At 49.1% G+C, this 24,647-nt stretch overlaps 1 pseudogene; it reads left to right on the top strand.

Annotated features, from left to right (window-relative positions):
* LOC134154808 (DNA polymerase epsilon catalytic subunit A-like) overlaps positions 1 to 24,647 on the top strand; it is a 328,895-nt pseudogene that overhangs the window by 273,800 nt on the left and 30,448 nt on the right.

Here is a 24,647-nt window from a genome sequence, read left to right as displayed (position 1 = left end):
CATGCCAGCTTCTACCCTAGAAATGTGCAATGCTGAGGGAGATGTCTTCCAGCTCAGGGTCCAAAAGCAGAATGGATCCCCCCCAGGCATTCGCTTGGAAGGAATTTGTATGTCATCCCAAATTTATTCCTTCCAGATTCTCTGAGAAAGAAAACTTCTCAACAGTTGATTCGTGTAGGACCACCATGCTCTTTATTATCAAAAGAAAGTTAACACATGACCTTTTTACCTTTCTTTTTCTAAAATAAGAGCATTTCTTTCCACAGAGCTTTCCCTTTCCTCCCATTAGCACTCCACAGGCAATCTCAAGGCCGCACACTTCTAAAGAGATCTTGCAGTACACAGTACTTGGCTTTGTAGAAGTTAGAAGTTGTTTGTGCCCATGTCAACTGGCATGAGCCCTGGGTACCACCCAAATCTTTCCTGAGTGCTTTCCTCAGGGCCTTCCTGAGCTCCTTGCTCTGCAGACTGTAGGTGAGGAGATTGACCAGGGTGGTGAGGATGATGTAGAAGAAGGAGAACACCTTGTTGAGCTGTCTGAGTCTGGGGGTTCTGGGCAGCATGTGGACAATGATGAGGGAGCCATAGAAAACAGTGACGACAGTGAGGTTCGAGGAGCAGGTGGAGAAGGCCTTCTGCGTGCCCATGCTGGAGGAGATCCTCAGGATGGCAATTATGATGGACACGTAGGAGGCCAGCGTGATCAGGAAGGGGAAGACTGAATCCAGGAGAGTCAGGATGAAACTTACTATTTTAACTACACTGGTGTCACTGCAGGCGAGCTCCAGGAAAGGAGTAAAACCAGAGAAGTTGTCAGTTGCAGCAGGGCCACAGAACTTTAACCTTGATAAGAAGACAGTGGCTATAATAGAAAACACCAAATTCCTGGCCTGGACCCAGCTGCCATCAGGAGACAAACCTTCCAGGTTATGAGGCTTGCATAGAGCAGGGGCTGGCATATGGCCCAGTACCGATCACAGGACATGGATTCCAGCAGGAAACACTCACTAGCTGCAAAACCAATGAGAAAATAGAGCTGAGTCATATACCCTGAGCAGAGATAGTCCTGTCCCCAGTCTGGAAGTTGGCCAACAGCTGGGGCAGGATGGTGGAGCTGCAGCAGGTTGATTGCCTGATTGCCAAAGGACAGCTTGCCCAAGAAGAATTACATGGATGCTGGTCCATTACATGCAGATGCTGGTCTGCCACCACCAGCACAACAACGAGGCTGTTCCCAACCACGGTCACCAAGCAGATAGTTAGCAAGAGCAGAAAGGTGATATCTGGAGTGAGGGGGATGTTCCCCATTCCCAGCAGGAGGAACTCACTTGATGATGTGCAGTTATTCCCTTTCTCTTTCTTCATACGATGTTGTATGTGTACAACATCGGCAAGGGTGACTATGAACTACTTGACGCCTTCTGTGCTCTTCAGCCATGTTTCCTAGGGCCACACCTCAGTCTACCATGTCTCTATTCTTTCCCTCGCATAATAGAGCAGAACTGTGAAGAAAGAACTGAGTCTAAGGAAATGCCAGGCCAAAAATCTGGGCATCTGAGGGAAAGAGTAAGTATGTGCGTGAGAGCTCACAGCACAAGTCTGGAAAAGCCAAGTGGCGGTGACCCTGCTGAGGTGCCAAAGATCCCAAGCCCTGAGCCACAGGGCTGGATTCGGCCTCCTTTACTTGTGGTCTGGACTCCTGACATATTGTACAGAGTAAAATGAATTTCTGTGGGAGAAGTGGAGAAAGAAAGTAGAAATGAATCAAAAGAGGGAGATTCGGGTCAGGAGTTTCAGCACTAAACATCTCTAACTATAGGTACATTTGCCACTTCTCTGGAAAGGCCATTTCTTCCATGACCATCAGCACCTGAGGGCATGCTCCTGATGGACTCTCATAAGCACTCAGGGTGTTACGTGCAGCCAGCTGGAGGGGCACAGATGGGACCTAGCCCTTCCTGTTCCTCCCAAGCATGTTGTTTGAGGAAGTGCTGGAAGAACAGGCCTGACGGGATCCTCATGGCACTGCACTGCCTGGGGCTGTGAGAACAGCCCTGCACACACTTCCTGGACTAGGCACTTGGAGACAAGCAACCAACAGTGCTTATGGGAGTCCATCAGGAGCATGCCCTCAGGATGGGCAAAGAGACGTCAGGCTCAGGAGCCTCAGCAGCTCGCCACTCCAAGGACAGAGGAGAGGGGACAGAGGTTCCAGGCTATGGCCTGCAACTACCGCCTCCACACCCCTATGTACTCTTTCCTCCTCAACCTCTCCCTCCTCGACCTTGTCAGTGTCTCCACCACTATCCCCAAATCCATCGCCAATTCCCTGTGGGACATCAAGGCCATTTCTTACTGGGGATCTGCTGCACAAGTCTTTCTACTTGTCTTCTTGTTAGGAGGAGAGTATTGTCTTCTTACAGTCATGGCCTACGATCGCTATGTTGCCATCTGCAGACCACTGTGCTTTGGGACCCTCATGAGCAGCAGAGCTTGTGTCAAAATGGCAGCAGCTGCCTGGGTCACTGCTCTTCTCTATTCTGTGCTGCAAACTGCCAACACATTTTCAATACCATTGTGCCAAGGCAACAGATGGACCAGTTCTTCTGCAAGATTCCCCACATCCTCAAGCTCTCCTGCTCACACTCCTACCTCAGGGAAGCTGGGCTTATTGTGGTTAGTGCCTGTTTGTTTTTTGGGTTTGTTTTTTGGATCCCCTCTGAGCAGGGCTGGCACAAAGCCTTTTCCATGTGCCTCCCGCACCTGGCTGTGATCTCCCTATTTGTCAGCACTGCATTTTTTGCTTACATGAAGCCCCCCTCCATCTCCTCCCCAGCTCCGGCTCTGGTGGTGGCTGTTCTGAACTCAGTGATGCCTCCAGCAGTGAACTCCCTCATCTACAGCATGAGGAACAAGGAGCTCAAGGATGCACTGAGGAAACTGGTTCAATGGCTCCAATGGCAGCACCAATAACCATTCCATATGCATCCTCTCATCAGTCCCATGTCATCTGGCATCAAGGACCTGTGTGATTCATTTTTTTTCCTTACTTCTCACTGATACTTTCTTGTGAAAAGAAAGAAAAAAGTTTTTATTTGTGACATTTCTCTCTCATTTGAATATAACTCACAGACTGTGTTGAAGCAGGGAGCCGGGCTTCCCCCTTCACCATCAGAGATGGGAGAACCTCAGAGCCTACTCGTCTGAACTCCCTTGGATGCCTGCAGTGCAATGAGGAGATTCTCCTCTTCCAGGGTCTCTTTTGGCGCTGAGCCCAAGGGAGCTCAGGGGCACAGAGTCAGGTGCAGATGAGTACAGACAGGGTGAGACCATGGGTCCCATGTCCATTAGGAGAGCTCTGCTCCCCTGGCCACAGTCAGGGTGTGATCTTACAGCCCACTTCTGCAAGGGTGCAAGCAGCTGTCACCATCAGCTGGTCCCTTGCCTCTCAAGCTCTCCAACACTACAAGTGGAGGGGGACTAGGTTGGATGGGAGTCAGGCAGCAGCTTGTGAGAACAGATCCTGAGCTTGACAGTATCATCACACCACTGCCACAGCAGGACTGTCCTTGCTGCAGCTTTGAGTGGGGGCTACAGCTTTACTGGAGTCATATCCCTTCCCATCAGCGGGAATTTCCCTTTTTGGAGTTGTTCTCCTCATTCCTATGCTGGACTTCTCTGCTCCATTCTGTTACTATGGCACAGAAGTTCTCATAATGTGGTGGGGTTGGGTTGTGTTTCTAAGTTCATGTGTTCTGGAAGTACAGGCAGGATGAGGCAATGGGCACCCTTATGCCAGACCTGACCTCCATAATAATAATAATTTCCATAATAAAAGAGGATATCCCATATGATGTGCCTGAAGTCTGGCCTTCCTTCACAAGCTGCAGTCAAAAATACCCCCAAGGGCTTGCAGAACCAAGGATTTGGTGTTCTGCTTGTGAACTCCATGGGATCTGGGAGAGAAAACTCAGTGTCTCTGGGTGATCTGTTGGGGACTGAGGGCTGCACTCAGAGCTCATTACTTGGTGACCAGTGCCAGTGGAGATGGGGAATGGGCTCTGAATTGCCTGCCCAGGTCTATCGCACAGATGGCAGTGCTGATGAAAGATAGATACTCACCCTTCTGGAGGGGAATCTGAGTCCCAGGAGAGCTCAGAGGATCTCCAGGGACAACATGTGCCTGGGGGTGGGCACTGAGCGGAGCCTCACAAAGTGAGGGACAGTCCATGGTGGAGAAACGGAAGGTTAAGCATTAACTCCCGGTACATACGGCCAAAGGAGGACTCTGCAATCCCCGAAGAGGCAGTAGAGACTCAGGAGACCCCGGGAAGGGTCTCTGAGGGTGATTCCTGCACCTTCAGTGAAACAACACAGGCTGGAGCTGGTGCCCACCCAAACACATCTCCTGCCATTGCAGACACCTTGGGGCCATTCTGAGCACTGTGTAAGAGCACACACAGCAGCCAATAATATCAGCAGCGGTGATCCCTGTCCAGCTAGGTCTGCTTCCTGCCCCGACCAGCATGGCCCATGGCCCCACAGAAGGGCTGCTCCACGTGGGAAGCAGAGAGGGGAGCCAAGGGTTCTGGTAAGGTAGACATGGCAGTGACCCACTGATGGGAGGGGGCCATCCTGAAGTGCCCAGACAAGAGGAGCAGAGCAAGTAATGAGGGTCAAGCACAATCTGGCGATGGCCAGACAAGACTGGAGGCCTCCAACCAGCTCTATGTTGCCCAGGATCTTAGACTGGAGACCTCCAGAGGTCTCTTCCCACCAGAACTACTCTGCAATTCCATGAATTCTTGCTCCTCACCCTCTGCTCCAGCACAGCTGCCAGGGAAAGGTAAGTCCAACTGGGAGAGCCTCAGGGGAAAGAGCCAAAGATCCCTGGCTCACCCTTAGGTGTTGGAAAACTCCTTCTTGCATCTCGAGAAGTTCCATCTGCCTCTTCCACCCTGCCCCGTGCTCCCCTTCCACTGGCCAAAGCAGAGTTCAGCATCTCCTGGGGACTCTCTTCCCCATAGGGAGGAGAGAGAGGACCTTCACCAGCCCCACACTGCCTTTTCCACCCTCAGCCTTTGCAGCTGTGCGTGCCTGGGTCTGCCCACTTCCCTTCAGCATGATCAGGGCTGCACTGAAGCCCATGAAAATTCTGATGCTCCTAACCTCAAGCAAAGATCCACCCCACACCTGGAGCCTGGCCAGCCACAAAGTCGTCAGCCATCCAATGTCCCAGCTGTGCAACCAAGGGCAGGAGTCTTCACCTCAACTGCCTTGTTCATCCTCTGCTCTGGGCACCACTGCTGCTGTGCTAGATTGCCCAAGGCAGCTCCAACTCCCTCGAGGGCTGTGCTGGAGACATTCGGGAGCAGGCTTAGGTGCGGCTGGCACTTTGAGGGTGGGTTGAGAGAAGGCAGATCTCCTCTATCATGATGGGACTGTGGGGCTGGGCAGAACGTTTCCCTGGGGAGCTCCTCAAGGAACCGCTGTGGGAGATCCTCCACTTCCATCCTGGCAGCAGCACCAGAGCTACGGCTGCTTGGGTGGAAGTGCACACAGAGTAGAAGGGGCACGGGCTGCCTGGGGGAACATCGCAACCTTGTCCATGCAAGCAAGGAAGGGGTGAGGAATGCCAGAGTTCAGCTGGAGCTGGCACCAGGGACCTCGGATGCGGAAAGGGCTGGAGTATTATTAAATGACTCTTAAACAATCCCTCAGACTCTAGGGGTGGAGGCGGTCTGACCACTCAGCCCTTGCACATTCTGGGCTGTGCCCCATGTGGTGGTGAGAAAACAGCTGTACTCCAGGATTTGCTGGGATCTGGTGCAAAAGAGAGGCCATGCAAGACTGGGATTTTCCCCTCTGCCGGGATACACAGACCTGTGTGGGGCTGGTCTGGGATGATGGCCCCTCATGCAGCTTCCCCAGTGTGTCCATGCAACACAGCGAACACCCTAGGCTCTTCTCTCCTGCACCCTCCATGTTCTGGTGCCTTTCCCTTGAGACCTTCATTTACCCCACAAGCACACAGCTCTGTGCTCCCACACTGCGCGTTCACACACAGTAACTGAATGGCAGCATGTTCCCTCTTCCAGGGCCAGGTGTTCTTGTGCCAGGCTCAGGTACTTGGTGTGTGTCTCCCAGGGAAAGGTACCAGGCGGGGGAGGCTGCTACAGATGGTGAGGATCCAAAACAACGGATTCTGGAGCTGGAGGGATTATCTGCACCTGAGGAGTGCCTCAGCGAGGCCAAGAGTTATAAATACCATCCAAGGCCACCTCCTCCGCCAGCTTAGAGGTGCTGCTGGGTCAAAATGGAGCCACTCTAGGTTTCTAGGCAAGATTTATCTTCTGCAAAGACTGTGATGTTTCCAACACGAAAAGCATTACTGCCCCAAACTCTAGTCCCAGCGAATGTTTCCCAGGAGGACTCAGAAGAGAATTTCACCTTCCAAGCATGTTGAAAATATGAAAATGCCCTCCAGCATCGAAGAGCTACTGGTACTTCCTATGTCAAGACCATTGGTGCTACTCAGAGCTACATTCACAGGGGCTGACGTGTCCAAGCAGCAGAGACTTTGGTTTCTTCAGATTTCCTTCTGTACCAGAGTCTAGATGAGGCAATCATCTCCTTCAATTTCAAGTCAGATTTTTCTTTTCTTTTCCAAATACAGCTTCCAGGTTGGGAAGCCCCAAACGACAAGCCTGACTTGAAAGGTGGGAGAAGTCGGAAAACTGAGCCTGTAATAGCCTGATCATCTCCTCCTCTGGTCACCAGCATCTGTGACATCAGAGACCCCAATGAGCCTCCCAGCTTGGAATCAGGCACAGAGCATGAAGGGGAGGCAACTGCCTGGCCAGTGGCAGAGCAGCTGCTCACCTGACCAAATACAGCCAATTTGCAAGGGGCCACCACTACTCATGATTGTAAAGCATCAGAGCTGCAGGATGTACAGGGGTTCTGCAGGCAGCAGCCCCATGGAGGGTTGTTAGAGTGGTTTTTAAGACTGTGGAATGATGGGGCAGAGGCTGCTTATTCTGCTGGAGAGGAGCTCGGTAGGATGGGGTCTCCGCTCCAGGATCCCACCCTCAGCAACACCCTCCACATCCTGCAACTGCAAAACTGAGGTAGTCTCTTCCTTTCAGGGTCCAAAAAGTCCCAGAGAAGCCAGCCAAATCCCTGCTTGCAGGAACACAGGGATAAGCCCATCCAGTGGACTCCAGGCACCCTGTTGGATCCAAGGCAGCAGAAGCCCGGCACAAGCCCCCTGCCCAGTGTACCCTGGGGGGCGGCTCAGGCCTCTCTGGAGAGCCCCAGCCCTGCAGGGAACAGCCCTTCTGGCCTGTTGTCTTCAGAGCCAGAAGCATCCTCCCAAGCAATTTCACAGCCCTGTTGCTGCTGCTCAGCTGCTCAGGCTAAAGTGACCTCACAGCCGCTCTGCTGATGCTGTTCCTGCTGCTGGCCTATCCGATACTCGGGCAGCAGTGACCTCACGGTCTGCACTGAGGCCATGAACCTGCTTCTGGCCTGTCAGCAGCAGAGGTAGAGGGGACTTTACATGAACCAAAAGCATCGGAGAGCCTGCTGATGACATATAACCTATAGAGAAGGAAGTGACCTCACAGTCAGCATCAGAGCCCTGTCCCTGCCTTTGACCTGTCAAGTACTCAGGCAGCAATGACCTCACAAAGAACATACAAGCCATGTGCCTGTTTCTGGCCTATCACCACCAGAGACTGAGGTGACATCACTAGAAGATACAAGAGCTTCCTGCTGGCCTATCAGGTACTGAGGCAGCAGTAACCTCACAATCAGAATGGAAGCCATGTGCCCACTGGTGGCCTATCAGCACTCAGGCAGAAGTGACCTCACAAGCACAAACTTCTGTCTTCTCTCTGCTTCTGGTGTATCAAGTGCTGATGGAAAAATGATCTCAAAAACAGTATCAAAGCCATAAGCCTGTTCCTGGCCTCTGAGTAGCAGATACAGAGGAAACAGAAAGAATTTTCATGAACCAAGAGTCTGCTGTAGCCCACCAGCTTCAGAGAGAAGTGACTTCACAATATGGATCTAAGCCATGTGCCTGCTGCTGGCCTATCAGGTGCTTGGGTAGTGGTGACCTCACAAGCACAAACCCCAGCCATGTCCCTGGTGCTGGCCTGTCATGGTCTCACACACAGGTCACCATGTCATTCACTCCCACAAACCCGGGGAATGGTGTTCTCCAGGATTTCCTTGCTCCTGCAGTGGCTTTCCAGGATCTGGGAAAGGGCGTAGGAAGTAGCAGGGACCTGGCAAAATGCATGTCAGCACCATCACCTCATGAGCTATGGGACCTGTCCCTCCTCCCCTCAGTCCTTGGAGCTGCCAGCTCCTCTCCAGCAGGGTGACAAGAACCTGAGCTCTCCTTACCCATCAGGAAGGCATGCTCCCATAAGCACTGTTGGTTGCTTGTCTCCAAGTGCCTAGTCCAGGAAGTGTGTGCAGGGCTGTTGTCACAGCCCCAGGCAGTGCAGTGCCATGAGGATCCCGTCAGGCCTGTTCTTCCAGCACTTCCTCAAACAACATGCTTGGGAGGAACAGGAAGGGCTAGGTCCCATCTGTGCCCCTCCAGCTGGCTGCACGTAACACCCTGAGTGCTTATGAGAGTCCATCAGGAGCATGCCCTCAGGTGCTGATGGTCATGGAAGAAATGGCCTTTCCAGAGAAGTGGCAAATGTACCTATAGTTAGAGATGTTTAGTGCTGAAACTCCTGACCCGAATCTCCCTCTTTTGGTTCATTTCTACTTTCTTTCTCCACTTCTCCCACAGAAATTCATTTTACTCTGTGCAATATGTCAGGAGTCCACATCACAAGTAAAGGAGGCCGAATCCAGCCCTGTGGCTCAGGGCTTGGGATCTTTGGCACCTCAGCAGGGTCACCGCCACTTGGCTTTTCCAGACTTGTGCTGTGAGCTCTCACGCACATACTTACTCTTTCCCTCAGATGCCCAGATTTTTGGCCTGGCATTTCCTTAGACTCAGTTCTTTCTTCACAGTTCTGCTCTATTATGCGAGGGAAAGAATAGAGACATGGTAGACTGAGGTGTGGCCCTAGGAAACATGGCTGAAGAGCACAGAAGGCGTCAAGTAGTTCATAGTCACCCTTGCCGATGTTGTACACATACAACATCGTATGGAGAAAGAGAAAGGGAATAACTGCACATCATCAAGTGAGTTCCTCCTGCTGGGAATGGGGAACATCCCCCTCACTCCAGATATCACCCTTCTGCTCTTGCTAACTATCTGCTTGGTGACCGTGGTTGGGAACAGCCTCGTTGTTGTGCTGGTGGTGGCAGACCAGCATCTGCATGTAATGGACCAGCATCCATGTAATTCTTCTTGGGCAAGCTGTCCTTTGGCAATCAGGCAATCAACCTGCTGCAGCTCCACCATCCTGCCCCAGCTGTTGGCCAACTTCCAGACTGGGGACAGGACTATCTCTGCTCAGGGTATATGACTCAGCTCTATTTTCTCATTGGTTTTGCAGCTAGTGAGTGTTTCCTGCTGGAATCCATGTCCTGTGATCGGTACTGGGCCATATGCCAGCCCCTGCTCTATGCAAGCCTCATAACCTGGAAGGTTTGTCTCCTGATGGCAGCTGGGTCCAGGCCAGGAATTTGGTGTTTTCTATTATAGCCACTGTCTTCTTATCAAGGTTAAAGTTCTGTGGCCCTGCTGCAACTGACAACTTCTCTGGTTTTACTCCTTTCCTGGAGCTCGCCTGCAGTGACACCAGTGTAGTTAAAATAGTAAGTTTCATCCTGACTCTCCTGGATTCAGTCTTCCCCTTCCTGATCACGCTGGCCTCCTACGTGTCCATCATAATTGCCATCCTGAGGATCTCCTCCAGCATGGGCACGCAGAAGGCCTTCTCCACCTGCTCCTCGAACCTCACTGTCGTCACTGTTTTCTATGGCTCCCTCATCATTGTCCACATGCTGCCCAGAACCCCCAGACTCAGACAGCTCAACAAGGTGTTCTCCTTCTTCCTACCCTGTACTCACCACCCTGGTCAATCTCCTCACCTACAGTCTGCAGAGCAAGGAGCTCAGGAAGGCCCTGAGGAAAGCACTCAGGAAAGATTTGGGTGGTACCTAGAGGTCATGCCAGTTGAAATGGTCACAGACAACTTCCAACTTGTACAAAGCAAAGCGCTGCCTACTGCAGGACCTCTTTGGAAGTGTGCGGCCTTGAGATTGCCTGTGAAGTGCTAATGGGAGGAAAGGGAAAGCTCTGTGGAAAGAAATGCTCTTATTTTAGAAAAAGAAAGGTAAAAAGGTCATGTGTTAACTTTCTTTTGATAATAAAGAGCATGGTGGTCCTACACGAATCAACTGTTGAGAAGTTTTCTTTCTCAGAGAATCTGGAAGGAATAAATTTGGGATGACATACAAATTCCTTCCAAGCGAATGCCTGGGGGGGATCCATTCTGCTTTTGGACCCTGAGCTGGAAGACATCTCCCTCAGCATTGCATATCTCTAGATTATAAGCTAACATGTGAGCAGGCAGGGAATGTTCCACTTCTCTGGAATTCAATGGAAAAATGAGCCCTTTCTGCTTGGAGGCTTAGGTTGGTTAAATGCGATATGTGATGCGACAGAATGGATGTGATAGAATGTGAAGCGATAGAATGTTTGTGACACAATAGAATGTGAGGCGATAGAATGTGACGTAATAGAATGTGCCGTGATAGAATGTGACTTGATAGAACGTTTGTAATGCGATAGAATGTGACACAATAGCATGTTGCGCGATAGAATGTTTGTGAAGCGATAGAATTTGAGATGATAGAATGTGACGCGATAGAATGTTTGTGATGATAGAGAATGTGACACGGTAGAATGTTTGTGATGCAATAAAATGTTAAATGATAGAATGTGACGCGATAGCATGTGAAGCGATAGAATGTTTGTGATGCGATAGAACGTTTGTGACATAATAGAATGTGATGCGGTAGACTGTGACGCGATAGAATTTGTGTGATGCAATAGAATGTGACGCTATAGAATGTTTGTGATGCGACAGAATGTGATGTGATAGAATGTTTACACATGACAGAATGTGACGCGATAAAATGTTTTTGAAGTGATAGAATATGACACGATAGAATGTGATGTGATCGAATGTGACGCGATAGAATGTGACACGATAGAATATGAAGTGATAGAATGCTTGTGACACGATAGAATGTGATGCGATAGAATATGAAGTGATAGAATGTTTGTGATGCGATAGAATGTGACGCGATAGAATGTTTGTGACACGATAGAATGTGACTTGATAGAATGTTTGTGATGCGACAGAATGTGACACAATAGAATGTTTCTGACACGATGAATATTTGTGACTCGATAAAATGTGACGCGATACAATGCTTGTGACACCATAGAATGTGACGCAATAAAATGTGATGCGATAGAATGGCTGTGACGCGATAGAATCTTTGGGACGCGATAGAATGTGATGCGATAGAATTTAACACGATAGAATGTGAAGCGATAGAATGTTTGTGATGCAATAGAATGTTACGCGATAGAATGTTTGTGACGTGATAGAATGTTTGTGACTCGATAAAATGTGACGCGATACAATGTTTGTGACACCATAGAATGTGATGCAATAGAATGTAATGCGATAGAAAGACTGTGAAGCGATAAAAAATTTGTGACTCGATAGGATGTGACGTGATAGAATAGCTGTGAAGTGATATAATGTTTGTGACACGATAGAATATTTGTGACGCGATAGAATGTGACGCGATGTAATATTTGTGACATGATAGAATGTGACATGGTACAATGTTTGTGATGGCATAGAATATGACGCAGTAGAATGTGATGCAATAGAATGTGTGTGACGCCGTAGAATGTGACGTGATAGTGTTTGTTACGCTATAGAATGTGACGCCATAGAATGTTTGTGACGCCATAGAATGTGACGCGATAGAATGTCATGTGATAGAATGTTTCTGATGCGATAGAATGTTATACGATAGAATGTTTGTGACGCGATAGAATGTGAAGCGATAGAATGTTTGTGATGCGATAGAATGTGACGCGATAGAATGTGATGGGATAGAATGTTTCTGATGCGATAGAATGTTTGCGACGCGATAGAATGTGACACAATAGAATGTTTCTGATGCTATGGAATGTGATGCGATAGAATGTTTTTGACGTGATAGAATGTGGCGCAATAGAATGTTTCTGACACGATAGAATGTTTGTGACGCGATAGAATGTGACGCAATAGAATGTGATGCGATAGAAAGGCTGTGAAGCGATAGAATATTTGTGACTCGATAGAATGTGACGCAATAGAATGTGATGCGATAGAAAGGCTGTGGAGCGATAGAATGTTTGTGAAGTGACAGAATGTGACGTGATAGAATGTGATGCGATAGAATGTTTGTGATGCGATAGAATGTGACGTGACAGAATGTGATGCGATAGGATGGCTGTGACGCGATAGAGTGTGACATGAGAGAATGTGGCTCCAGTGAGCTTGCTCCCATTTGGTGCTTCCCTATCTTCTCCAGGGCCATCCCACTTGCCGTCTTCCAAGCAGAGCCCAGTGTACGGAAGCACTACCTCCGGAAATGACTGAAGAGCCCCTCACTGCAGGACTTCAGCATGCGGGCGGTGAGTTGAACGCCCCTATGGAGCAGCACAGCCTTTGATTCTCCAGCACTAGGCTGCAGCTCCTCCCTCAGGAGGCACTATGTTGGCAGCAGTTACTTGTTGTCACAAAGTGAAGTGCTGTGGAGAGTGCTGCAAGCAAGGAGAAATGCTGGTCCCTGCATCACCCAGCAGAGCCCAGAGCAGCACCTTTCTCCTCCATCTCCTTCACTGTCTACTATTGTGTGTCTTGCCCAGATTCTGGACTGGGACTACTGTATTGAGAGACTAGGCAGCACCATCCAGAAAATAATCACTCTTGCTGCAGCACTGCAGCAGGTATGGATGTGGGAAAGGACAGGAGGGCTGCAGGTCCGTGGTGATGGGAGGAAAGGCAGAGGGCATTGGCTTTGGGGACTGCTTATGTGTGATTTGACAACATTCCTCAGGTAAAGAACCTTGTCCCATGGGACTGGCATCCCGACTGGCTGCACAAGAAACTCCTAGAGAAGAATGATGTGTACAAACAAAAGAAAATTAATGAGCTCTTCGCTTCTGAAAGCAAGAGACAGGTAATAAGAGTGAGAGAAAGGAGTTGGCTGTACTGATGGCCATCTCTTGCTGATACTGTGGCCTCAGCACCCAAAACATCCTGCTGTCATTTCTCTCAAGTCCTTGCTAACCAGCACTGGGGGGGAACACCCAGCTCCCAGACTGGAGACATAGAGGATTTGAACCAACCCTTCAGCCGCTGGTTCCAGTTGCAAATAAATGGAAGCGGGTCCCTACGGCAGAGGAAAGCCAGCAGAGGTCCCAGTATCTGGAACTGTGCCAGTCCTGGCGAGAGATCCTGGGCCCACCTGCTGCCATGGGCACTACTAAGGTAAGTGAAGTAGACTGGGCAGGAGGAATGCAGGAAACATCCTAGGAGTATGATCAGCTGCCTAGCTAGCTAGGGAACAGGGCGTAGCAAGCTGCATGTTTACTGAAACCCTCTGCGCTTCTATGACTGAAAACTACAAAGGGAAATGTTACCGGGAGAGTCCCACTAGCAGAGAAAGTCAGGCCAATGGCAACTTCACAGCTATGCCAGTAACATGATCAGGATCTGAAGGTGGAAGGGCTTGGCTTTATAGTGCTTGATCCTCATGTATAGGAGATGCATGCTAATTTCTATGGTTCCTGTTCATGTACTCTCTCTCTGATTAGGAAGAACAACTGGTCTGGCTGTGCTACCACAATAAGAAATGGGAGCTGCAGGCTCGGCAGTGCCAGGAGCATCGGAAGAAGTGGCGCCTGGAGGATGGTGGAGTGATGACAGGCAGAGGCATAATCCGTGATACCCTCTCCAAAGGACTGAGCAGCTACGTGTACAGGACGGCACGCAGCATCCTGGACTTGCTCTGGCAGATTGTGCAGGTACCAGGCAGCAAGGCAGGCCCACTCTTAACCCCTCACAGAGGCCAGTTCAGTGCCCTGTGCCTCATGTTTGCAATACCTGTAGTCGAACCTTGAACTTCAGGGACAGCTAACCTCAATCCTACTTTAGTTTTACCTCCTTGACTGCATAGCCTCAGGCTCAGAGAAGCTTTATAAGGAAATGAGGTTCTCAAATGATTGTGCTTGATTGCAAATCTGGGACTTCTGTGTAGACCCTGTGTGGGGTAAGCTCAGCTGAGGAGCTGGGCAACTGTGCCTTGAATCCCAGATTTAGTCAATGCGAGCATGAAGAAGTTGGTGCTACAATCCAAGCATTTTCTTAATTTCTTGTTATGCTTGGTTGCCTCTGCTATCTGAGACCCAGCCTCTTGTTGTGACACTTCTCATCTTCCAGAAAAGTCTTGTTTGGTTTAAGGTCACGTGCAGCCTTTGACTCTGTGTGTAACCATGAACTGGAGATGGGACACCTAATCCAGCATGTCCAAATGCTTTGGCTAAAGTCAGACAATGGCATGAATTTGTTAGCTAATGCTAGCCCAAAGCTAAGAGATGTGTTTGAACCTTTACCAGGTGTCCTCTTCCCTTCAGAAGCACAACGCAACATGCTGCCTGCAGATCAGTCAGAGCTGTCTTCATTCATGCTCTGACGCTTCCTCTGACAGGACGATTTTTTTCACCGTACCTGTAGGACAATAGGAGGATGTGGAGCTGCCAGAGCTGAGAACAATGAATCTTTGGGTCTACTACTGTCTTTGTGGTCACCAATTGCTCCTTATTTGGAGAACAAAGACATAGGTAGTAGAGCCTTTGAAGATCCCAGAAGTGCTCCATGGCCCGTATGTAAGAGCTAAGAATGGGTTGCATCTCTCCAGCAAAGCTAACTTAAATCACCCTGTCCTGCAGATTGCTGAGAGCAGCCAGCCTGGCTTGTTGAGGCTGTGGGCAGTGATCAGAAGTGACCTGCACTGTATCAAGCTGAGCATCCCAAGAGTGTTCTATGTCAATCAGCGTGTTGCAAAACCAGAGGAGGGAGCTGTCTACAGGAAGGTGGGGGTCATGTTTTTGACCCTGCTGCTTCTACAAGGGAAAACAGCTGATTGAATTCATATAAGTTGCTCTAGCCACTGCGGGCAGACATTATGGGCAGTTTGCCTCACAAGACCTCCCTGTCCAGCCCTGCTAATGCACCTTAATGCAGTCCCTTTTGCCTGCTGCTAATCTCAGCCTGACCAGAAAGCAGGTTGACAGTTACTGCAATGTGGACAAAGCATAAATCCCGCTAACTGCCTTAGGAATGACCAGCACCGGCAGGTGGATTGCTTCCTGAGTCAGCATGTTTCTGGAAACATAAGGCTGGCTCAAAGTACAGCTCCTCGCTGCCCTTTAAGATTCCCCTGCTGTTGGGATGAGCACAGCCTGAAGTAAGGTGCCCTGCTAAGTGTATCTGTTTTCCTGGCAGGTGAACTGGATCTTGCCCCGCTCAAACTTGGTTTACAATCTCTATGACTACTCAGTCCCTGAAGACATGTACCAAGAGCACATCAATGAAATCAATGCAGCCCCATCTGCTCCAGACGTTGAGGGAGTGTATGAGACTCAGGTAACCCTTCCAGGTGCTCGTTTTCCTTCCTCATCCTTTAAGGAGTGCTGAGTGGTAGCTGACTGGTCTGTGTACCAATGGCACAGGTAGAGGCACGGGAGCTCAAAATGAAACAAGTTAGTAAGACGCTAAAATGAAAGACCCTCTCGAGTAGCTTTCTCAGAAATATGCCCAGTTTTATATGAGCAAAGATACTTGTTTGGTTTACAACCCCTTAGGAGAAAGAGGTTTAGATTTATTTGAAATTAGGAGACTCTAGGAAAAGATGGCACTTGAACAGGAAGAGTGAGTTTCCTCTAAACCAAACCAGAACCATCTTGCTAGCAGTTGAACTGCAAAGGTATGGGAGTTCTTTAGAGTAAAGATGGGGAAAACCCCAGCATGTGGCATGTGCATAGGCCAGGGTGCAGTGATAAAACCTCTGTATTCCAGAAAGAAGGATAGGATAGCACTTTTTAAAGCTCAGAAACAGCAAAGAAGAACCTAAACTGTATTCAGTAGTAGACGTATGAAAGCAATGAGACCAAGATTAAATGTACTAGTGCTTCTAAAGCTGTAAGTCTGAAATGAAGATGGGCAGCTGGGATGCCTGCTTTTAATGAAGATGTTGATTCATTAAGCAGCTCAAAGCTTGGTGTCTTGAGGATTATCTGAGTGTCCCTGTCACTACAGGTGCCGTTACTATTCCGAGCCCTGATCCAGCTGGGTTGCGTGTGCATGGTCAGCAGGCAGCTTGTCAGACACCTCACAGGGCGAGAGGCTGACACTTTTGACATTGAACACCTGGAAATGCGCTCGCTGGCTCAGTTTACTTAGCTGGAGCCAGGTAAAGGCACCCTAGGAGAAGGTTTGTCAGTGTACCCAGGACCAAATAGCTTGAAGATACTACTGATGCTGCATGTTTGCTCTGTGTCTCTAGGAATTATTCGCCACATCTACCTCTACCAGAGCTCCCAGGGCAGCAAAGCGCTCTTTGGCCTTTTCATCCCCTCTCAGCACAAAGCTGCAGTGTTTGTGTTGGACACGATAAGAGTAGGGCTTAAAGGCTTGGGAGGGAACGCAAGGGGATCAGGCAGCAGTTTGGAGCTGAGCAGTTTCTTTGCACAGACACAGAGCTCTACTGCTGTGCAGCAGGGATTCTCGGATTTTGAAGTGTACCAAGCAGGTCTGTTCCTCAACTATCACGTGAAGCATTGTGAAGTGTAGAGGAAAGAGCTTCCTTGAAATTTGCAGCCTGCAGCCTGTCTCTTTTGAACCCTGTTGCCTCTGATCAGGTTTGCATTTGGTACAGGTACGCAGCAAGCAGATGCCAAACCTCACCATCATGTATTCATCAGAGTGCAGTGCTGTGCTGGAAAAAGTGGGCGAAGAACTACTGCCTCCAGACAAGCACGCCTTTGAAGTGCGTGCTGAGACCAACCTCAAGACAGTCTACAGAGCCACTCAGCGGCTCCTGCAGGGCTGCAAGGTATGAGCTGAAGGCATGAGGAAGGTCCCCACTGAGACCTTGTCAGTGCAGGTACCTGGGAGGAGGAAAACACTGCATGGAAGGCTTTGGTCCAACAGTTCAAACAGCCTCTAAGCATAGCTCTCTGCACACAGCTAGTGCTCCAAAGTTCAAGGGTAAAAATGGATGTTGCCTGAGGGCTCTGGCTTGCCTGGGGTGAGCTTACATAGCACAATGCAAGCAGCGAGGCTAGATCATACCCCCAAACCCCAGCTCTCAACTGTGGAGCTGGTTATTCAGTGGGAGGTGCTTCAGGAGACTCCGAGTACACTGTCTCTACTATGTAGAGGACCAGGGACCACTACAGGAATGGGGCATGTGAGCACTCATTCACACAGCTGGTTTCCTGCTGAGCAGAGGTGCCGGCTGAAGGGATGTACCAGGGCATGTCCTCTCCTCCTTTGTGTCGGATGAGCACCGGGGCCCCACACTTCTTGCTGTGCAGTCTAACTGGAACCTGAAATGACTGGCAAGTGGGATTCCCATCATCGAGGAGTTCCCTTTGGTCCCTGTCCAAGTAACAGATGCCATCAGCTATTCAGTCCTGGACTGGCAGCGTCGTGCAGCCCGCCACATGATCCACCACTAGCTCAACTTGGACACATGCCTATCCCAGGCTTTTGAGGTGGGCAGGTGCGTGTGGTGGCCACAGTCCCCTAGAGAGGTTACTTTGTTCGTGCTTGGGTGGGAAAGGGAGACTGCAGGAGCCTGAGGCCAAGATGAGGCCAGAAGCTGTCACCTTCTGTGCTTTTGCCCGTGTTGGGACAAGCAAATATGATGCTGGCACAGTTCTTCTGTTGATGTGTTTACCCCGATGACTGTACCTCTTTCCTTTCCTCAGATATTACCACATCCCCATTGGGAATCTCCCTGATGACATGTCTACCTCTTGGTTCTGACCTGTTTTTCTCCCGCCCCCTCCGTCGCCACAACCATTTGGTGTGGCTCTCACCGACAGCCCACCCAGAGCTGGGGGGTAAAGAGGCTGATGACAACCGTTTAGTTATGGAGTTTGACGAGAGAGCCTCAGTGGAGATAAACAACCCTGGCTGCTACTCCACAGGTAGGATAGCACTGAGTGGGGGCAGAGCCAAGTGCTCTTTCATGAGCTCGGGAGAAGGATGGATGCAGTGGCAGAAGAGTATCTGAGCAGTTCTGCAGTTGCTGACAGCTTCAGAAGTTGAGCAATGATGATCTGGACAGGATATACGCAGTTTGCATCTCCTGGGGATAGAAGGTCCTGTATGCAATAGAAAAAATGCGTGTAGGCATTTAAATACAGATTATTTTCTAGTTTGTGGCCTCTCATAGCAGCATTCAGAAGATCACTTCTGGTGGTCCCTAGGATGAATCTTTCTGTGATGCAAAACAAGCTGACTGATAGTTCTTCTGAGCACCTCTGCTGCAGTTTCCAGAAAAAGCTGGTGGCCCCTGGAGGGGAAGTAGATCCAAGTTTTGTTGGAAGGTGCTCTACTGTTTAGCTGTGCAGTGAATGGGGCCATGCATACATAGCATCACATCCACAGAGGGAAGAGGTCTGGCCATGTGCCAAAAGTGTCCTTTAAAGCCTGTAATACAAGGTGTGTGGCAGTCTGGAGAGCAGCACAGTTTCCCATGCTGCTGCAGTACTATATAGGCTTTCACCATTTCCTGATATGAATATCTTGATGTTGCACTTGGTGGATGCAGCAACACCTGTAAAGAGCTCTTACAGCTTGTGGAAAGTCCTGGCAAGTGGGTGCATTCATCATACCTGGAGAGGGGATTGTGTGCTTGCTGTTTCTCTGCCCTGCTTGCCCGTTGACAGGTTGTGTTTGTTCACAGTGTGTCTGGAGCTGGATATTCAGAGCTTGGCTGTAAACACAGTGTTGCAGTCCCATCACATCAATGACATGGAAGAAGTTTCCAGCGTGAGTATCAGTTTTGATGTGATCCAGCAGGCATCTCTAGAAGACATGGTGACAGCGAACCAAGGTGCCAACATTCCAGCCAGCTATGATGAGAGTGCCCTGTGCTCCAACCCTTTCAGGTATGTCTGTAAGGGTCAGCATGAGATGGAGCATCTATTCCATCCTTCCTGATGCGCTCAGGGTCCTGCCTCTCCTTCCCAGCTGACTGGCTGGCTTTAGCCTCTCCAGATTCTTACTAGCATGTGGTTTGTGGGGTGCCTTGAAGCACAACAGGCAGCTGGCTTGGCAGAGGGAAGGAGGCGAAGCCCAGCTTTGTCTGTTGACATCCTCCCTTTTAGGCTTGCGGATCAGCTCTATCTAGTGGCTCAGCCAGCATATGTGAGGAGCTGCTTTTGAAGAGTTTGCCCTTTCCTGTTTCTCTTCTCTTCACCTCCACAAGGTCACGGAGGCACATATTTGCCCTGTGGCTTATGTGCTGAGAGCTAATGCATCTGGCTTTGGCAGAGTTCTCACTTGCTCTAGCGTTATCTGAAAACATGTCAGTGTGTGAAAGGAGGAAGGGCTCATGTGCCTGGTGTGATGCTCATCTCTGCTCCGTGGCAGGATTCTGAAGAGCATGGTGGTTGTAATAAATTGTAACTATTTGTTCATTGTTTAGAAGGAGGTTTTACAACAATCAGGGTTGAGACATGGTGTCAGACAAATAAATTATGGTAAGCACAAAAGCTTATATGACCCCTTGTGGAACCAGTGTCGGGGCCCTAGCTATCTTACAGGACTATGAAGAGCTGAAGTAAGCAACAAGCTGCTCAGAGGTTTTGAAGGTAAAAGGACAAAGAAAAGATAAGCAGGCGCCTGTAACTTTCTCACAGAACAGCATCCCAAAAAGGGAGTCAACACACCAGATAAGCAAACCCCTGTGATCACTCACAAGGAGACAAACCAAAATAAAGAGACAGAAGAAGACCACGGCCTTCCTCTCCACGACCACCAGAGAGCTTCAGACGACCCCCCCCCCAGCAACTCACACATGCGCGGGACGCACCGGGAGATTACAACGCAGACTATAAGGGGGGGACTGTGTGTGAGGGAGGCGCGCGCCGTTGGCGGAGCTGAGACTCCCCGGCCGCCCAGCGCTGTTTTGCTTGTGGCTGCTTACTTAATTAAATAAATTGTTCACATGATTTAACAAACTCTCTGTATGAATTAACCTTCAAGAGAGTAACTTATGACAAATTTGGTGCCGTGACTCGGATGAAGGCAATGGACTGAAAAGCTCTTCGGAAGGGGAGGCGCCCCGCCGAGTTCGGCGGCCTCTGCCGAGAGTGATTTTCACTCAAGCCCTTCACCGACGAACCCTAAATTAGCCACAAGCAAAAGAAGCCGGCAACCCCAAGTAATCTTTGTGCACGAAGACCGAATGAAGACTCAGGATTGAGTAAGTATAGGCCGGTGATCCATTCGGTTGGGGTTGGGTATCCCGGAGTACACGTGAGAGACGTCCAGTAAGGACGAAGCGAGTGCGGACCCCTCGGTAGTGCGTTTCCCATATCCCGCGAGGGACTGGGCCACGAAAAGGGGGAAGCGGTGTGTGTGTGTGTGTGAAGGTACTCCGGAAGATGGGACAGAAGAAAAGTAAGCCTTCTGGTCCCATGGGTGGGGGAGTTTGTAGTGGAGGCTTACCTCCCATTCCGCTGGATAGCCCACTAGGATTGATGATTAAATATTGGAATGATTCCCCTTCTAGGCGGGGAAAAAGTAAAGTTAAGATGATATATTATTGTATTGAAGTCTGGGGCAACAAACCTATAAAAGGAGAAAGTGTTTTCTGGCCCCCTTTTGGTTCATTTGAGGACTGGATATGCCAGGCCCTAAATAGTTACGTAAATTCAAAGGAGCCCTTCAGCTTAGAAGAGAGCGAGTATGCACACCTCTGGATAAATCCGGAGGCGAGAACCCTTTTATACCCATTAAAAGAAAAAGGAGGGCGGGGGAAAAAGAAGCGAGAATTAGAGATCCCATTATCGCCACCCCCTTATATACTCCCTCCTATACCTACGGCCCCTTCTCTTCCCAGGCCGACTGAACTTCCGTCCTCAGGGGAGTCGGATGGCGAGGCTAACCCTAGTCCCCAGAGACCAGTAAATAGGAGTCAGACTAGAGCACAGGGGTTAAGTCTCGAAGGAGGATTATATCCACTGCGGGAAATAGCTATGGAAGGACCCCAACCAGGGACGGGATATGTAGCCATCCCCATTAATTCTGGGGACGTGAGAGATTTTAAGAAGGAAATGGGAAACCTACTAGAAGACCCACTGGGAGTGGCAGAGCAGGTGGACCAGTTTCTAGGACCAAATATTTACACTTGGGAGGAGCTACAGTCCATCCTGGGAATCCTGTTCACAGTTGAGGAAAGAGGGATGATTAGGCGAGCTGGCATGCGAATCTGGGACCAACAACACCAGCAAGGTCCGGCAGCAGATGTTAAGTGGCCGATGCAGTCGCCTAATTGGAATAACCAGGACCCAATCCATCGCGGTCATATGCAAGACTTAAGAACCATTATCATTTAGGGGATAAGGGAATCAGTCCCAAGGGGACAGAATATTAATAAGGCTTTTAATGAACAGCAAAGGCGGGATGAGACCCCGACAGAATGGTTAGAAAAGCTGCGAAAAAGCTTGCAGTTGTATAGTGGCTTAGATCCAGGGACTCCTGTGGGAGGGGCCTTACTTAAAACTCAGTTTGTGGCCAAATCCTGGACGGACATTAGGAAAAAGTTAGAGAAAATAGAGGACTGGCAAGATAAGGGTTTAGATGAACTCCTGAGAGAGGCACAGAAGGTATATGTTAGGAGAGAGGACGAAAAAGAGAAGAAACAAGTACGAATGAATGGTGAAATTAAAAAACAGTTAACAAAACTTATGCTAGAAACTAAGGTGTCCTGGGTAAAATGCTTACCGCTTGCTTTATTAAACATACGAACGCAGCCCCGAACTGATGTGGGGCTTTCGCCTTTCAAAATGCTTTATGGTATGCCATATGATTTAGAGATGCCTCTTGACCACCCCAATTTGCAAGATGCTCAATTACAGCCCTACCAAACACAGTTAATGAGCCGACGTAGAGAGTTACAGAAAAGAGGCCTAGTGGTGCAGCGACCCCCATTAGATATAGCCATACACCGAGTACAGCCCGGAGATAAAGTCCTAATCAAAACATAGAAAGAGACTTCATTAGCACCTCGGTGGGAAGGCCCCTACGTTGTTTTGCTTACTACAGAAACAGCTGTTCGGACTGCAGAAAAAGGGTGGACTCATGCCAGCCGTGTGAAAGGACCGATCCTGGGAGAAGAGTGGAGGGCGGTTGCAGGCTCTGCCGACTTAAAATTAACGCTTAAACGGACTCGATAAGTGTTATTTCCCCTGTCCATGTACCGTAACGAGAGAAGGAGCCCCACTCCTAGACAAAGGCTCTCTAACAGATTCCCCTGAAGAACACTACTGCTGCCGAGAAGAACCAATACCTTGTAGTTCGCTGCAACAGAACTGACAAGCGAGGCAGAGGAGTGCAGACGGTGGGGAGGTTAAGAGGCCAGATAAAACATAACATTAGGAGAAATGGGCCCCGACTATCTCTTGCGGTACACGGGAATTAGCGTTATTATCATGGTCAGCTGTGGTATTCTACAACCACACCACCCCCATCGACCTTTTCGGTGGAGTTTAATTAGATATGAAGATCAACAGATTATACAGCAAGTAACGACAGCAGGTGCCCCTAGTTTCCACACTACACCGTGTAACCTAACTACAGGAACAATGTGTTTCAACCGATCAGGACTTTACTTCTGTCCGAGCTCAAACCCAGGAAGGGGGTATTGTAATTATCCAAATGAATACTATTGTGCATATTGGGGCTGTGAAACCATTGCTACAGACTGGAATCCTGGGGCAGGTCGCGACAAGTTCTTAGAAGTGGGCTATGGACCGCTAGGATGTAGTCGTCGAGCAGATCCCCGCCAAGGATGGCGAGGACAAAATTTGGGATACACAGGACATTATAGGAACGAGGAGATTTGCAAGGTTCTGTATCTAAATGTAACCAAGCCGGAAGATATCAGCTGGTTACTAGGGAAAATGTGGGGCGTTAGATTCTATTCACACGGACCTGATAGGGGAGGCCTCATACTGATAAAAAAAGAGGAGGCCAAGATTTCCCAACCAGTCGGACCAAATAGCGTACTGTCAAAGGGAATCCTAGAGGCCCAACCTACAAAAACCCTTGGGCCAGACCTATCTACAACACCTCCCAACAGCGCAATAGAATCATTCCCTACAGATATAGTCCCCACCATTGCAGGGGAACATAGAATCACATCTGGGAACAGCATATGGAAAGTCATAGATGCTAGTTATCGAGTGTTGAATCAAACAAATCCAAATATAACCAGACGCTGCTGGTTATGTATTAACATAAGACCCCCATATTATGAGGCCATCGGAGATTTAGGCGATCCCGTCTATTCAAATGAAAGTAACCCCTCACAATGCCACTGGGGACAAGAAATCGGGGTAACACTAACCCAGGTATCTGGAAGCGGTAGGTGCGTGGGTACCGTCCCCAGAGGAAAGGGCAGTCTTTGTAACATCATAGAGGATAGCGACCAGTCACACCAATGGTTAATTCCGGCCAACAACACGAGGTGGGCATGCTCATCATTAGGAGTCACTCCATGCTTATCATTAAAACTCTTCAATTCGTCTCATGATTTTTGTGTACAGGTAATAATTATACCAAGGATTCTATACCACTCTGAGGAATATATTTACAGTCACCACACTGTAGCAGATTACCATCTCGAAAAGAGGGAACCAGTCACAACTGTAACCCTGGCCACATTAATGGTTTTAGGGGTTGCAGGAGCTGGTACCGGAGTTGCCTCGCTAGTAAAACAAAGCCAAGAGTTCACCTCTCTGCGTATCGCAGTTGACGAAGATTTGGCCAGGATCGAGCAATCCATTTCGGCGTTAGAAAAATCAGTTAGATCCCTCTCAGAGGTAGTACTACAAAATCGTAGGGGATTAGATTTGGTCTTTTTACAACAAGGAGGGCTTTGTGCCACCCTGCGAGAGGAGTGTTGTGTATATGCTGATCACACTGGAGTGGTAAGAGATACCATGATGAAACTCCAAGAGGGTCTAGAAAAACGAAAAAGAGAAAATGAGGCTCGACAGAACTGGTATGAATCCTGGTTTAATCATTCACCTTGGCTCACCACCTTGTTGTCAACCATAGCAGGGCCTTTACTACTGTTAATAATAACATTAACTTTCAGACCATGTATTTTTAATAAAATAATGGCAATTGTAAAAAGCTGCCTAGAAGCTGTACACCTAATGCTGGTACGTGCTAAGTATGAATCACTTGAATTAGACGATGATGCGGACGCATTAGCATTGAGTCGCCGGGCGCTCCAGGAATTCAATGAACAAAATAAGTAACCAAAAAGAAAAAGGAGGGATT

The sequence above is a fragment of the Rhea pennata genome, unplaced genomic scaffold (assembly GCF_028389875.1).
Source record: "Rhea pennata isolate bPtePen1 unplaced genomic scaffold, bPtePen1.pri scaffold_45, whole genome shotgun sequence".
In the NCBI taxonomy this organism is placed as follows: domain Eukaryota; kingdom Metazoa; phylum Chordata; class Aves; order Rheiformes; family Rheidae; genus Rhea; species Rhea pennata.
The sequence above is the reverse complement of the archived record's forward strand: the minus strand, read 5'-3'. Positions and strand labels throughout refer to the sequence as shown.